This window comes from Balaenoptera ricei, chromosome 11 (genome assembly GCF_028023285.1).
Source record: "Balaenoptera ricei isolate mBalRic1 chromosome 11, mBalRic1.hap2, whole genome shotgun sequence".
Taxonomy (NCBI): Eukaryota; Metazoa; Chordata; class Mammalia; order Artiodactyla; family Balaenopteridae; genus Balaenoptera; species Balaenoptera ricei.
In genome coordinates, this window is record NC_082649.1 from 20,579,241 (window position 1) to 20,594,176 (window position 14,936).

General features: G+C 41.1%; 1 protein-coding gene across 14 annotated transcripts in view; it reads right to left on the reverse strand.

The window, feature by feature from the left end:
* Window positions 1-14,936, reverse strand: part of LOC132374406 (cytidine monophosphate-N-acetylneuraminic acid hydroxylase) — a 269,930-nt gene that overhangs the window by 75,630 nt on the left and 179,364 nt on the right. For 2 of the 14 annotated variants that reach the window (XM_059938062.1, XM_059938061.1), the window contains exon 1: window positions 9,759-10,336. The exons of the other annotated variants lie outside the window; for them this stretch is intronic. The gene's annotated coding sequence lies outside the window, so the exon portion shown is untranslated. Of the gene's footprint in view, window positions 1-9,758; window positions 10,337-14,936 lie in introns of those variants that run through there. 14 annotated transcript variants of the gene reach the window in all.

The following is a 14,936-nucleotide window of genomic DNA, read 5'->3' on the forward strand; positions in this document are numbered from 1 at the left end:
GCATTAAGGAATAATTAATATCCTTCCCCAAACTTTCTGAACTCTTCTGAAAGTGACTCAGCCTGTCACATACACAAAAAATGTTTTCTTTTTTTTTAATGCAATAAGAATAATTGCTTTATTAGAAAGAGAAAGGATCTCTGTAGAATATTTCCCATTGGGGTGTGGTTTAGCTCTGGCCTCAGTTTATTCCTGATCCCTACACTCCTCTGTATTTCTGTCTTCCCACCCCTAGAGCCCCAACCAGTGTCAATTCAGGGTCCAGTCCTGGATCTCCCGAGAAGTCTGTGGTCCTGCCCCCTGTTTGACAAATATCCTGTCTTTTGGCTGGTCACCATTCCAGCTCTAGCAAACAGGTTTTCTATGATTCTTTAAACAAGTACAATAAAGTGAAGAGCTCTCTGACATTTTGTGTGCACATCTAGTTTTAAAAACTCATATCAAGTCCGTCCTTCTTCATGAAAATCACCTACTCCATTTCTCACCCATTTTTTCTTCCTCCTGAATTCCTAGAGAATTCTGCACCTCACAATTTGCACTTTAGAAAAAAAGTAATACTAAGTTCTCTAAATATTTTATTTGTGTTGGTCTTGTCTATTAGATTATAAGCTTATGGAGTGCAGGGAATGTGTCTTAGGACTTGTATACACCACGGTGCTTACAATGATATATAAGCAAACTCAGTGGCAAATTCCCAGTGAAGCAGCAAGGGTCAGTTTTAACCACATATGTTCTAGTTGGAGAAATATCTCTTAATAGGATAAAGGAAGAAAGGGCCTCTACATAAGGCAATTCTTCTAGTTAACACCTTATACTGAAAGTATTCTTTTCTTTCCCAAATCAAGAAGCTCTCTCAAATCCTTCCTTCTCTTGTTCTAGAAGACATCACATTATTTTTTTAAATTGAGGTATAACAAAGTAAGGTGTACTAATCTCGCATGTACATAGGTATATATCCATGTAACTACTTCCAAGGTATAGAACATTTCTAGTACTCCAGCTAACTCCACTCAGTTCTAGTACTCTAGTACTCCAATCAATACCCACTCAAGGATCCATGCTTGGATTAATCAGAAGTGGCTCCCTGGCCCTTTCTGCCTACTGAGAATACAAGAAGAAGTCAGTGACCTGGAGGAAGGCCCTCACCCAGCCATGCCAGTGCTGTGATCATGGACTATGGCCTCTAATACAATAATGATTTGTGGGAGATTGTTTCAAGATGGCAGAGTAGAAGAACGTGCTCTCACTCCCTCTTGTGAGAGCACCAGAATCACAACTAACTGCTGAACAATCATCAACAGGAAGACACTGGAACTCAGCAAAAAAGATACCTTACATTTAAAGACAAAGGAGAAGCCACAATGAGATGGTAGGAGGGGCGCAAGCACAATAAAATCAAATCCCATAACTGCTGGGTGGGTGACTCACAAACTGGAGAACACTTATACCACAGAAGTCCACCCACTGGAGTGAAAGTTGTGAGCGCCATGTCAGGCTTCCCAATCTGGGGGTCCGGCAATGGGAGGAGGAATTCCTAGAGAATCAGACTTTGAAGGCTAGCGGGATTTGATTGCAGGACTTCGACAGGACTGGGGAAACAGAGACTCCACTCTTGGAGGGCACACACAAAGTAGTGTGCTCATCGGAACCCAGGGGAAGGAGCAGTGATGCCATAGGAGACTGAACCAGACATACCTGCTAGTGTTGGAGGGTCTCCTGCAGAGGCGGGGGGTGGCTGTGTGTCACTGTGAGTACAAGGACACTGGCAGCAGAAGTTCTGGGAAGTACTCCTTGGCGTGAGCCCTCCCAGAGTCTGCCATTAGCCCCACCAAAGAGGCCCGGTATGCTCCAGTGTTCGGTCGCCTCAGGCCAAACAACCAACAGGGAGGGAACCCAGCCCCACCCATCAGCAGACAAGTGGATTAAAGTTTTACTGAGCTCTGCCCACCAAAGCAACAGCCAGCTCTACCCAACACCAGTCCCTCCCATCAGGAAACTTGCACAAGCCTCTTAGATAGCCTCATCCACCAGAGGGCAGACAGCAGAAGCAAGAAGAACTACAATCCTGCAGCCTGTGGAACACAAACCTCGTTCACAGAAAGATAGACAAGATGAAAAGGCAGAGGGCTATGTACCAGATGAAGGAACAAGATAAAACCCCAGAAACACTACAAAATGAAGTGGAGATAGGCAACCTTCCAGAAAAAGAATTCAGAATAATGATAGCGAAGACAATCCAGGACCTCGGAAAAAGAATGGAGGCAAAGATCGAGAAGATGCAAGAAATGTTTAACAAGGACCTAGAAGAATTAAAGAACAAACAAACAGAGATGAACAACACAATAACTGAAATGAAAAATACACTAGAAAGAATCAATAGCAGAATAACTGAGGCAGAAGAACGGATAAGTGACCTGGAAGACAGATGGTGGAATTCACTGCTGCGGAACAGAATAAAGAAAAAAGAACGAAAAGAAACAAAGACAGCCTAAGAGACCTCTGGGACAACATTAAATGCAATAACATTCGCATTACAGGGGTCCCAGAAGGAAAAGAGAGAGAGAAAGGACCCGAGAAAATATTTGAAGAGATTATAGTCAAAAACTTCCCTAACATGGGAAAGGAAAGCCACCCAAGTCCAGGAAGCGCAGAGAGTCCCATACAGGATAAACCCAAGGAGAAACACGCCGAGACACACAGTAATCAAACTGGCAAAAATTAAAGACAAAGAAAAATTATTGAAAGCAGCAAGGGAAAAATGACAAATAACATACAAGGGAACTCCCATAAGGTTAACAGCTGATTTCTCAGCAGAAACTCTACAAGCCAGAAGGGAGTGGCATGACATATTTAAAGTGATGAAAGGGAAGAACCTACAACCAAGATTACTCTACCCAGCAAGGATCTCATTCAGATTTGATGGAGAAATCAAAAGCTTTACAGACGAGCAAAAGCTAAGAGAATTCAGCACCACCAAACCAGCTCTACAACAAATGCTAAAGGAACTTCTCTAAGTGGGAAACACAAGAGAAGAAAAGGACCTGCAAAAACAAACCCAAAACAATTAAGAAAATGGTCATAGGAACATACATATCGATAATTACCTTAAATGTGAATGGATTAAATGTTCCAACCAAAAGACACTGGCTTGCTGAATGGATACAAACACAAGACCCATATATATGCTATCTACAAGAGACCCACTTCAGACCTAGGGACACATACAGACTGAAAGTGAGGGGATAGAGAAAGATATTCCATGCAAATGGAAATCAAAAGAAAGGTGGAGTAGCAATACTCATATTAGATAAAATAGACTTTAAAATAAAGAATGTTACAAGAGACAAGGAAGGACACTACATAATGATCAAGGGATCAATCCAAGAAGAAGATGTAACATTTATAAATATATATGCACCCAACATAGGAGCACCTCAATACATAAGGCAACTGCTAACAGCCATAAAAGAGGAAATCGACAGTAACACAATAATAGTGGGAGACTTTAACACCTCACTTACACCAATGGACAGATCATCCAAACAGAAAATTAATAAGGAAACACTAGCTTTAAATGACACAATAGACCAGATAGATTTAATTGATATTTATAGGACACTCCATCCAAAAACAGCAGATTACACTTTCTTCTCAAGTGTGCACGGAACATCCTCCAGGATAGATCACATCTTGGGTCACAAATCAAGCCTCAGTAAATTTAAGAAAATTGAAATCATATCAAGCATCTTTTCTGACCACAACACTATGAGATTAGAAATCAATTACGGGGAGAAAAACGTAAAAAACACAAACACATGGAGGCTAAACAATATGTTACTAAATAACCAAGAGATCACTGAAGAAATCAAAGAGGAAATCAAAAAATACCTAGAGACAAATGACAATGAAAACATGATGATCCAAAACCTATGAGATGCAGCAAAAGCAGTTCTAAGAGGGAAGTTTATAGCAATACAATCCTACCTCAAGAAACAACAAACATCTCAAATAAACAATCTAACCTTTACCTAAAGGAACTAGTGAAAGAAGAACAAACAAAACCCAAAGTTAGTAGAGGAAAGAAATAAAGATCAGAGCAGAAATAAATGAAATAGAAACGAAGACAATAGCAAAGATCAATAAAACTAAAAGCTGGTTCTTTGAGAAGATAAACAAAATTGATAAACCATTAGCCAGACTCATCAAGAAAAAGAGGGAGAGGACTCGTATCAATAAAATTAGAAATGCAAAAGGAGAAGTTACAACAGACACTGCAGAAATACAAAGCATCCTAAGAGACTACTACAAGCAACTCTATGCTAATAAAATGGACAACCTGGAAGAAATGGACAAATTCTTAGAAAAGTATAACCTTCCAAGACTGAACCAGGAAGAAACAGAAAGTATGAACAGACCAATCACAAGTAATGAAATTGAAACTGTGATTAAACATTTTCCAACAAACAAAAGTCCAGGACCAGATGGCTTCACAGGTGAATTCTATCAAACATTTAGAGAAGAGCTAACACCCATCCTTCTCAAACTCTTCTAAAAAATTGCAGGGGAAGGAACACTCCCAAACTCATTCTATGAGGCCACCATCACCCTGATACCAAAACCAGACAAAGATACTACAAAAAAAGAAAATTACAGACCAATATCACTGATGAACATAGATGCAAAAATCCTCCACAAAATACTAGCAAACAGAATCCAACAACACATTAACAGGATCATACACCATGATCAAGTGGGATTTATCCCAGGGATGCAAGGATTCTTCAATATACGCAAATCAATCAATGTGATACACCATATTAACAAACTGAAGAATAAAAACCATATATCATCTCAATAGATGCAGAAAAAGCTTTTGACAAAATTCAACACCCATTTATAATAAGGACTCTCCAGAAAGTGGGCACAGAGGGGACCTACCTCAACATAATAAAGGCCATATATGACAAACCCACAGTAAACATCATTCTCAATGGTGAAAAACTGAAAGCATTTCCTCTAAGATCAGGAACAAGACAAGGATGTCCACTCTCGTCACTATTATTCAACATAGTTTTGGAAGTCCTAACCATGGCAATCAGAGAAGAAAAAGAAATAAAAGGAATACAAATTGGAAAAGAAGAAGTAAAACTGTCACTGTTTGCAGATGACATGAGACTATACATAGAGAATCCTAAAGATGCCACCAGAAAACTACTAGACCTAATCAATGAATTTGGTAAAGTTGTAGGATACAAAATTAATGTGCAGAAATCTCTTGCATTCCTATACACTAATGATGAAAAATCTGACAGAGAAATTATGGAAACACTCCCATTTACCATTGCAACAAAAAGAGTAAAATACCTAGGAATAAACCTACTTAGGGAGACAAAAGACCTGTATGCAGAAAACTATAAGAGACTGATGAAAGAAATTAAAGATGATACAAACAGATGGAGAGATATACCATGTTCTTGGATGGGAAGAATCAATATTGTGATAATGACTATATTACCCAAAGAAATCTACAGATTCAACGCAATCCCTATCAAATTACCAATGGCATTTTTTACAGAATAAAACAAAAAATCTTAAAATTTGTATGGAGACACAAAAGACCCTGAATAGCCAAAGTGGTCTTGAGGGAAAAAAACGGAGCTGGAGGAGTCAGACTCCCTGACTTCAGACTATACTACAAAGCTACAGTAATCAAGGCAATATGGTACTGGTAGAAAAACAGAAACATAGATCAATGGAACAGGATAGAAAGCCCAGAGATAAACCCATGCACCTATGGTCAACTAATCTATGACAAAGGAGGCAAGGATACAATGGAGAGAAGACAGTCTCTTCAATAAGTGGTGCTGGGAAAACTGGACAGCTACATATAAAAGAATGAAATTAGAACACCCTAACACCATACACAAAAATAAACTCAAAATGGATTTGAGACCTAAGTGTAAGATCAGACACTATCAAACTCTTAGAGGAAGACATAGGAAGGACACTCTTTGACATAAATCACAGCAAGGTCTTCTTTGATCCACCTCCTAGAGTAATGGAAATAAAAACAAACATAAACAAATGGGACCTAATGAAACTTCAAAGCTTTTGCACAGCAAACGAAACTGCAAACAAGACAAAAAGACAACCCTCAGAATGGGAGAAAATATTTGCAAATGAATCAACAGACAAAGGTTTAATCTCCAAAATATATAAACAGCTCATGCAGCTCAATATTAAAGAAACAAACAACCCAATCCAAAAATGGGCAGAAGACCTAAACAGACATTTCTCCAAAGAAGACATACAGATGGCCAAGAAGCACATGAAAAACTGCTCAACATCACTAATTATTAGAGAAATGCAAATCAAAACTACAATGAGGTATCACCTCACACCAGTTAGAATGGGCATCATCAGAAAATCTATAAACAACAAATGCTGGAGAGGGTGTGGAGAAAAGGGAACCCTCTTGCACTGTTGGTGGGAATGTAAATTGATACAGCCACTATGGAGAACAGTATGGAGGTTCCTTAAGAAACTAAAAATAGAATTACCATATGACCCAGCAATCCCCCTACAGGGCATATACCCAGAGAAATCCATAATTCAAAAAGACACATGCACCCCAATGTTCATTGCAGCACTATTTACAATAGCCAGGTCATGGAAGCAACCTAAATGTCCATCGACAGACGAGTGGATAAAGAAGATGTGGTACATACATACAACGGAATATTACTCAGCCATAAAAAGGAACGAAATTGGGTCATTTGTAGAGACGTAGATGTATCTAGAGACTGTCATACAGAGTGAAGTAAGTCAGAAAGAGAAAAACAAATATCGTATATTAACGCATATATGTGGAACCTAGAAAAATGGTACAGATGAACCGGTTTGCAGGTCAGAAATTGAGACACAGATGTAGAGAACAAACGTATGGACACCAAGGGGGCAAAGTGGCGGGGTGGTGTGTGTGTGATGAATTGGGAGATTGGGATTGACATGTATACACTAATATGTATAAAATGGATAACTAATAAGAACCTGCTGTATAAAAAAATAAATAAAATAAAATTCAAAAATAAAATACCCATTCAAACAGTAATCACTCTTCTAACCTCTATCACCATAGGTTAGTTATGCCTACTCTTGCCTTTTATATAAATGGAATCATACAGTAATATATCTGGCTTTCTCTCCCACCAATATGACTGTAGGATTTATCTACATTGTTACACACAGCAGTGGTGTGTTCCTTTTCATTACTGTATAATATTCCATTGCATAAATACACTATATTTTCTTTATCCTACTATTGTTAGATATTTGGATTGTTCCTTGTTTTGGCTATTTGACTAAATATGCTATAAACATTCCTGTGCATAACTTTTGGTGGACATAAGCCCTCATCTCTGGAGTGGCATTTCTGGGTCAAATGGTACATAAACATTAAACTGTGGTAGACACTGTCAACCAATTTTCCAACAAGGCTGTGCCAATTTACACTCCCAGTAGCAAATGCAAAAGAGTTCCTGTTGCACTATCACACCTTTTTGCATTAGACATTTTTGCAGTGTTTTTTAGTGTGCAATTAGTCAACTGGACATAGCCAGTTGCATGCTAAGCAACTATGAACTTTTGTGATTGGTTTATCAGCCCTAACGCAAGCATATGGACAACCCAACAGATGCATCAGAAAAACGAATCTAAATCAGGTAAACACAGGAGGATAGACAGTAACGAGTCTGTTATTTACTCCTGGCTAACAGTGATTCAAGTATCTGAGAGAGAAGCAATAGTTAGTTCAGGTTAGAACAACACCCTCTAGGGTCCATGTTTTATTGCTGGAGGTAGTATGGTTGTATATTTATTACATGGTTAATAAATCCTATATAAGCCTCATTTAGGGAAAGGAAGCAGGAAACCACCAGAAGTAACTGAACCATGACATGCACAACTGCTGAAGAAACCCACAGCAACTGCCAAGAGGAACCTAGACCCCTGTTTAGAAATAAGAGAAATCCAGGAAGGGTGGAGAAAAATTAGCTATCAGAAAAAATAACAAGTTGAGCAATCAAAGCAAAGATATCTCTTGCCAAGATGGGTTTAGTAAAAGAAACAAGAAAGGACTTTCATCTTTTTCATTAGTGTATCAAGGTATAAAAATTGTCATTTTAACAGCACGAACCGGAATTCAATCCACTGAATTCTCTTGAGGAGAGAACAGGTTTGGCAACACCTTTCTGACTCATTTGAGTATTGACAGAGAAACAAAGGAAACTTTAGAATGCAAGAGAAGGAAATTCTGGAACTAGCACAAAGAGATGGAAGTGGGAGGTAAGAAGAGAGGCAGGCCTGTGAGGGTCATCAGGAGGACATGACCACCGGTTGACCCTTGAGCTGGATCTGGGCAATGGGAAGCTCATCGCTCCTTCCTCATCCTTGGAATGTATGTTTGCCCACCTTTCCCACAGTGGGAGCTGTTCCAAGGTCGTAGCCTTGAGAGAGTAGGGTGTTGAGACCATATGGACTGAATACATGACTGAAGCCAGTTAAGGCTTCTATTGATACATACACTTTAAGATTCTGGTGGGTGGGTTCGGAGACCTACTCTTGCAGTCGCCCAAGACAAGCCTCATAGGTAAGTTTCCTTGCTTATTAAACCTGCCACCTACCAATCTGAGCGGTCTGCCTTTGTTTGGTCTTCCCCTGCCATCCTTGTATGGGACCAGTTTGTGAACCAATAGCCTCTCAACAGGACAGGAGAGGGTCCTACTGAGAAAGGTGAGAAGTCCCTGGTGATGGGGCGGCCAAAGGCCTTTAAAAACAGTATGCACTCTCTGGAGGGCTGTGATATCAGCACTTCCTTACGACTTCACCTTACACAAGGTGAATGTCATTTGGGAAATACAAGGGAGACAGATGTGCTCAGGCCAGGATGGGCTGTAAGAAGGAGTGAGATCAGGAGATCATTGGTCAAAGAAAACTGGACCCAGAGGGGAGCCTAAGTACAAAACCCCTCAGAATTAAAAAGGAAAAGCCCTAGGGGAGGCATTACATTTCTCATCACATATGATATTGGGAATTAGACATTTTAATTTAAATCTCAAAGGACAGGGTAGCCTTCAGGAAGATGTTGTGTAAATGAAACAGGAGCCATGAAAAGTGGCAACAAAGAACAAAAAGTTAAAAAAATAAATAAAACCAAGAGTGCCCAAACCAAACAGAAGCAGTAGAGGCAGTAGCAGAATAATACGTCAAAAACCAAATCTAGAATCTGTGATACAGAAAATCAATTTAAGGAATCTAAAACAACAGCAACAGAAAAAAGAGTGAAAGAAAGAGAACAAGGAAGTGAGAGAGAATAATTACGAAAAACAAAATAACAGGAAGAAAAACAAATAACAACTAATTTCTGTATAACAGGAATTCCAGAAGGAGAAAAGACAATAAATGAAGAAGGAATGATCAAGGAAATAATAGAACTTTTTCTGAGCTAAAGAAAAAGTTGATTTCATATAAAGGATCTAATGATTGTAGGGCAGAAATACTGAAAAAAAAGCATCCTATAGATCAGCCCCTGGTCCCCAACCTTTTTGGCACCAGGGACTGGTTTCGTGGAAGACAATTTTTCCAAGGACCGGGGGCAGGGGGGATGGTTTGGGGATGATTCAAGCACATTGCATTTATTGTGCACTTTATTTCTATTATTATTACATTGTAATATATAATGAAATAATTATACAACTCACCATAATGCAGAATCAGTGGGATCCCTGAGCCTGTTTCCCTGCAACTAGATGGTCCCATCTGGGTGATGGGAGACAGTGACACCCGAAGTGTGTTGCTTATGTCCAGTCTACTCTGCAATCTCATTTTGGTTGCTGTCACGGCAGAAAATCTTGCTTCACAAAGATGGGATGTTGGAAATGGAAGCAGGCTTTTCAGTGCTTTTGTGGCAATCTCAGGATATTCCACCCTGACTGTAATCCAGAACATATGGAGATTTGAAGTTGTCTCAGACATACTTTTAAGGCCACTGTCACTTGCAATCTCAAGCAGTTGATCCTCTTCTGGCACAGACAAAATCGATTCACCTGGCTTATTCACAAATGGGTCTTTTGTGGTTGGGAAGTAATGCTCGAACTCTTTTGAAAGCTGAGATAGGCAATCATGCACCAGCTGGGAGAAAGAAGGCTGTGGCTCAGTCTCTTTCAAAATTTCTGCTAATGTTTGAAACATGTTAAAAATCCCAATGTTCACTCGTCACCCCCATAATTCCAGTTTGGCTTTGAATGCCAACTTGAACACAGTTGTCGTTCTCCCCTGAAGTGACAGATTGAGTTTATTGAGCATGCTGAATATGTCACAAAAGTAAGCAAGTTTTGTGACCCATTCTGTGTCACTGAAATGTGCTGCCAGTGGTGACTGTTTTTCTGAAAGAAATCTCTGAAGTGGCTCTCGTAACTCACAAACTCTGGCCAGTGATCTAGCTTAGAAAGCCATCTCACTTCTGTGTATAAGCGAAGACGTGTGCGCTCTGCGTCCATCTCCTCACAGAGCTGCGCGAACAGACGTGAGTTAAGGGCAGGTACTTTAATGTAGTTGACAATTTTAATCACATCCTGCAAAACGTTGTTAAGTTCAGGTGACATTTTTCAGCTAGCCAGCATTTCTCTATGGATGACACAGTGCGTAGACTCACATTCAGAAGTGACCTCTTTGACCCGAGTAGTGAAACCAGAAAGCCGTCCAGTCATGGCAGTCGCTCTGTCCGTGCATATACCAACAGAAAATGACCAGTTCAATTTTCCTGATATGTAATCATTCAAAGACTTGAATAGTTCTGCAACTGTGGTGTTGGTTGGCAGCAAAAGTGCACATAACATATCCTCATGCACATCCTCCTGAAAAATATATCACACAAAAACAAGCATTGTTGCACTTCCCTGGTGGAGCAGTGGTTAAGAATCCGCCTGCCAATGCAGGGTACACAGGTTCGAGCCCTGGTCCGGGAAGATCCCACATGCTGCGGAGCAGCTAAGCCCGTGTGCCACAACTACTGAGGCTGTGCTCTAGAGCCCATGAGCCACAACTACTGAAGCCCGCGCACCTAGAGCCCGTGCTCCACAACAGGAGAAGCCACCACAGTGAGAAGCCTGCACACTGCAACGAAGAGTAGCCCCCGCTCGCCACAACTAGAGAAAGCCTGCATGCAGCAACGAAGACCCAAAGCAGCCAAGAATAAATAAAACAAAATAAATAAATTTATATATCAAAAAACAAGCATTGTTGCCTTGTTGTCAACATCGGTAGACTCGTCAAACTGGATTGCATACCACGGTGACTCATTAATTCTCACTAACAATTGTGCCTCAATATCCTCTGCTATTTCATCAATTCATCTTGTTATGGTGCTAGCCAATAGAGGAACACATGCCACCTTTTGAACTGCAGCCTCTCCTAAAAGTTCACGACAAATGTCCTTAGCAGCAGGCAGAATCAACTCTTCACCAATAGTAAAGGGCTTCTTAGCTTTAGCAATGCCATTAGCCACTAAGTATGATGCTCTCAGTGCAGACACATTTGATGAAGTGGTGGCCTTCAGTAATTGCTTCTGTTCTTCATGTTCATGTTTTTTCCTTTTGAAAAACTCCAAAGGCTTGTCTTTTAATGCAGGGTGCTTGGTCTCCATGTGGCGAAGCAGTTTTGAAGGTTTCATGGCTTCATTGTGTAGCCAGTCGCTACATATTATACAAAGCGGGCTTGGAGAACATGAATCACTTGTTGCAATGAACCCGTAATTTAAGTAGGACTCTTGGTATTTTCTTTTAAATGCAGCTTTCTTTTTGTTGGCAGTCTTAGAGTTTTCTGCTGTCGCATCACTGGGTCTTTCCCCCTTTTCAAAGAAGCTCTCCAGTGACGTTTGTTTTTTACTCATTTCGGCTAGGGTTCGCTTGTGGGCTTACCAAAACTGTGACTGAGACAAGTGCACATTGTGGGAAAGAGGCGCGGATGGAAGTGGTAAATAAAATAATGGGCGGGCCATGCGCAGACTGAAATAAGTGTCAGATTGTAACTTACAGCCTGCCACCAGATGCAGCTGTACCACTGAAGTACGTCAACTCACTTGCCACTATAAAGCCTGCCACCAGATGCAGCTTAATTGTCACTTGTCACTCACTGGTAGGGTTTTGATATGAGTCTGCAAGCAGTTGATTTATTTTGGTCTCTGTGCAGTCACACCTCTCTGCTAATGATAATCTGTATTTGCAGCCGTTCCCCAGCGCTAGCATCACCGCCTCAGCTCCACCTCAGACCAACAGGCGTTAGATTCTCATAAGGAGCGTGCAACCTCACATGGGCAGTTCACAGTAGGGTTCGCGCTCCCATGAGAATCTAATGCCGCCGCTGATCTGACAGGAGCCGGAGCTCAGGCGGTAATGAGAGCGATGGGGAGCGGCTGTAAATACAGATGAAGCTCTGCTCACTCGCCCACAGCTCACCTCTTGCAGTGCGGCCCAGTTCCTAACAGGCCACGGGCCAGTACCGGTCTGTGGCCTGGGGGCTGGGGGCCCCTGCTATAGATAATCTGATGAAATTTACAAATGACAAAGGAAAAACCTACAAGAAATCCTACAAGCTTCCAGACATGCCCCTACCCTACCCTACTCCTTCCACCAAAAGACTCCCCCAACTCAAGCACCAGACAAGGAAAAAGAAACCTGCTGACATCCTCTCATTTGTAAACTGAATGCCAGGGAACCGCATGCAAGGATATTTATGCAATTTTGAGGGAGAAGTCTACAGCCTATCTGTAATTCAAGCAACGCTATAAAATAAAGACCTTTTCAGACGTACCAGGACTCAGAATACACACTTTTCAATTGTGCCCTCAGAAAATCAGTTCCACAGTATCCTAGTCATTGCAGCCTCATACTCTTCGGTGAAAATCCTCTGTAACAGAACGCTCCATCCCCTCCAAAGAAGCCCTCCCGCCTTCTCTAGTGGAAGATTTGTAATGTCCCCACTCTCACCCACACAATACCCTTGGTCTCTAGGCCTCAAATCATTGTCCTAATAAAAACCTCCAATGACATCTTTTAGCAGCTATCCTCTCTCTTTTTTCCCCCCATCTACCAAGTTTCTTGCTTCCCTTCTTCCTCCTCTCAGTTCCCTAACTTTATCCCTCCCCCATGCCATCTGGCTTCTCCCACCAATTCACCAGGACAGATGCCATCAGTAGCCTCCACACTGTGAAGGGTAATGAGCAGTTGTCAGACCTTACTTCATTATTACCTTGACCTCATTGTTACACTCAGTACTGCTGCCTACCTCCTTCTTGAAACTTTCCTACTCTCTAGAAATCTGAGAAGTAAATATATTCTCTCCTGGGTCTCCATAGCTCTGTTTTTGTTTTGTTCTAGCTCTGTTTGTTTTTTTTCTCCTTCTTTTCTGCCTGACCTTAAATGTCCCTGTTTCCCAGGCTCCCTTGCTTCACTGATCTTATTACAGAGACTGTCTGCCTCACTCATTTGTTTCCAGAGAGCAAAACCTCCTCAAGTAAAAAGAGGGATCTGCTGGGAGGATCCAGCAAATCTCAAAGAACTCTTCCTCTCATGTCAGGATAGGGCAAAACGCGTATCCCCCTTCTCTTTGTGTTTCCATGGCATATGGGAGAAAGGGAAAAGACTAATCTGGATGACTAGACACTAGCATTTACAGGATCAAGTTCAAGAGTGGGCAGGACCACTGAGGAATGGGCCCAGTGAAGGCGGGAGGCCTGGGGTTCTTTTTTAGGCTACTGGTTGGACTCAGAATCCCCTCTGCAAGCCCAGTCATATCTCCGCAGGCACATAGGAACATGCAAGTCCCCCAAGGGAAATCCAGGATGGAAGATTGAGGACCCCGCGTAAGCCTCTGTCCTCAGCCATGTTCGGTAATCTGGCTTTTATCAAAGAAGTCTGCACTGGGATTTATAGGGTACTGTTCTGAGTAATAAAATCATTCTTTCTGCCCATTTGCAAGTGGGTCTTTATGTGTATGCCCCATTTGCTAGAACCTAGGGAACTCTCTCCCTGAATAGTATTTGAGAAACTTGAATTCATTCTAAGACTGTGAGCATTCTAGATTATGAACTCTGAAAGACAAGCAGTATCTTCTTTTTATTGCCCATATCTGGCAAGAAGAGCCTAGGCCAGAAGCACACAGTAAATGGTAAATAAATATTGGTTCAACAAAGAGATCCTCAGCATATTCTTCTTAGAAGTATTAACTAGTTTACTTCTGTAACCAAATCCATATGTCCTTTTCATCCTGCTTCCATTTTCCCTTCCTACAAATACCATCTCCTTTTCTCATTCCTGGGAGAATCTGACATAAATATCAAACATTTTTGAAGGATTTTGAAATTTCAGGAGAACAAATAAATATGGGATAACATGTGCTAATCAATGTTAATGGCATCCTCTGCCAGTACAGAAGAAACATTCTAATGTAATTGTTTCACTTGAATTAGTTTAGCTTCCCTATTTGTACAACATTAGGATAAACTGGATGGAGAAACATTAGAGGTCAGCTATTTGTTGCTCTGTTCATGGCCTGAGTGCACAGCTGCATCCTAGCTGATGAAAATGGGACTCCAAAGGATCAAGCATTGTTTCTTTTCCTGTGGAGTGTTGTTGGATTGTTCATTTTCTTTTCTGGACCAAGGAGACAGCCAAGAGGGAGGGAGTTCGTTTTTTAGTTACTCTTGACCTATAAGTTATAGGTTGCTCTTTATCTCCACTTGATTAATTTCAGCTGAGGCCTTTCCATCAGATTTAAACCCAAGTTAATTAGCCTCACAACTGGCCAGAGAGCTCTGCCATTCCACAGCTCTTGGTCATTTTTTAAATCTATTCCAGAAGCCCACTCTCAAGTTGATCCCC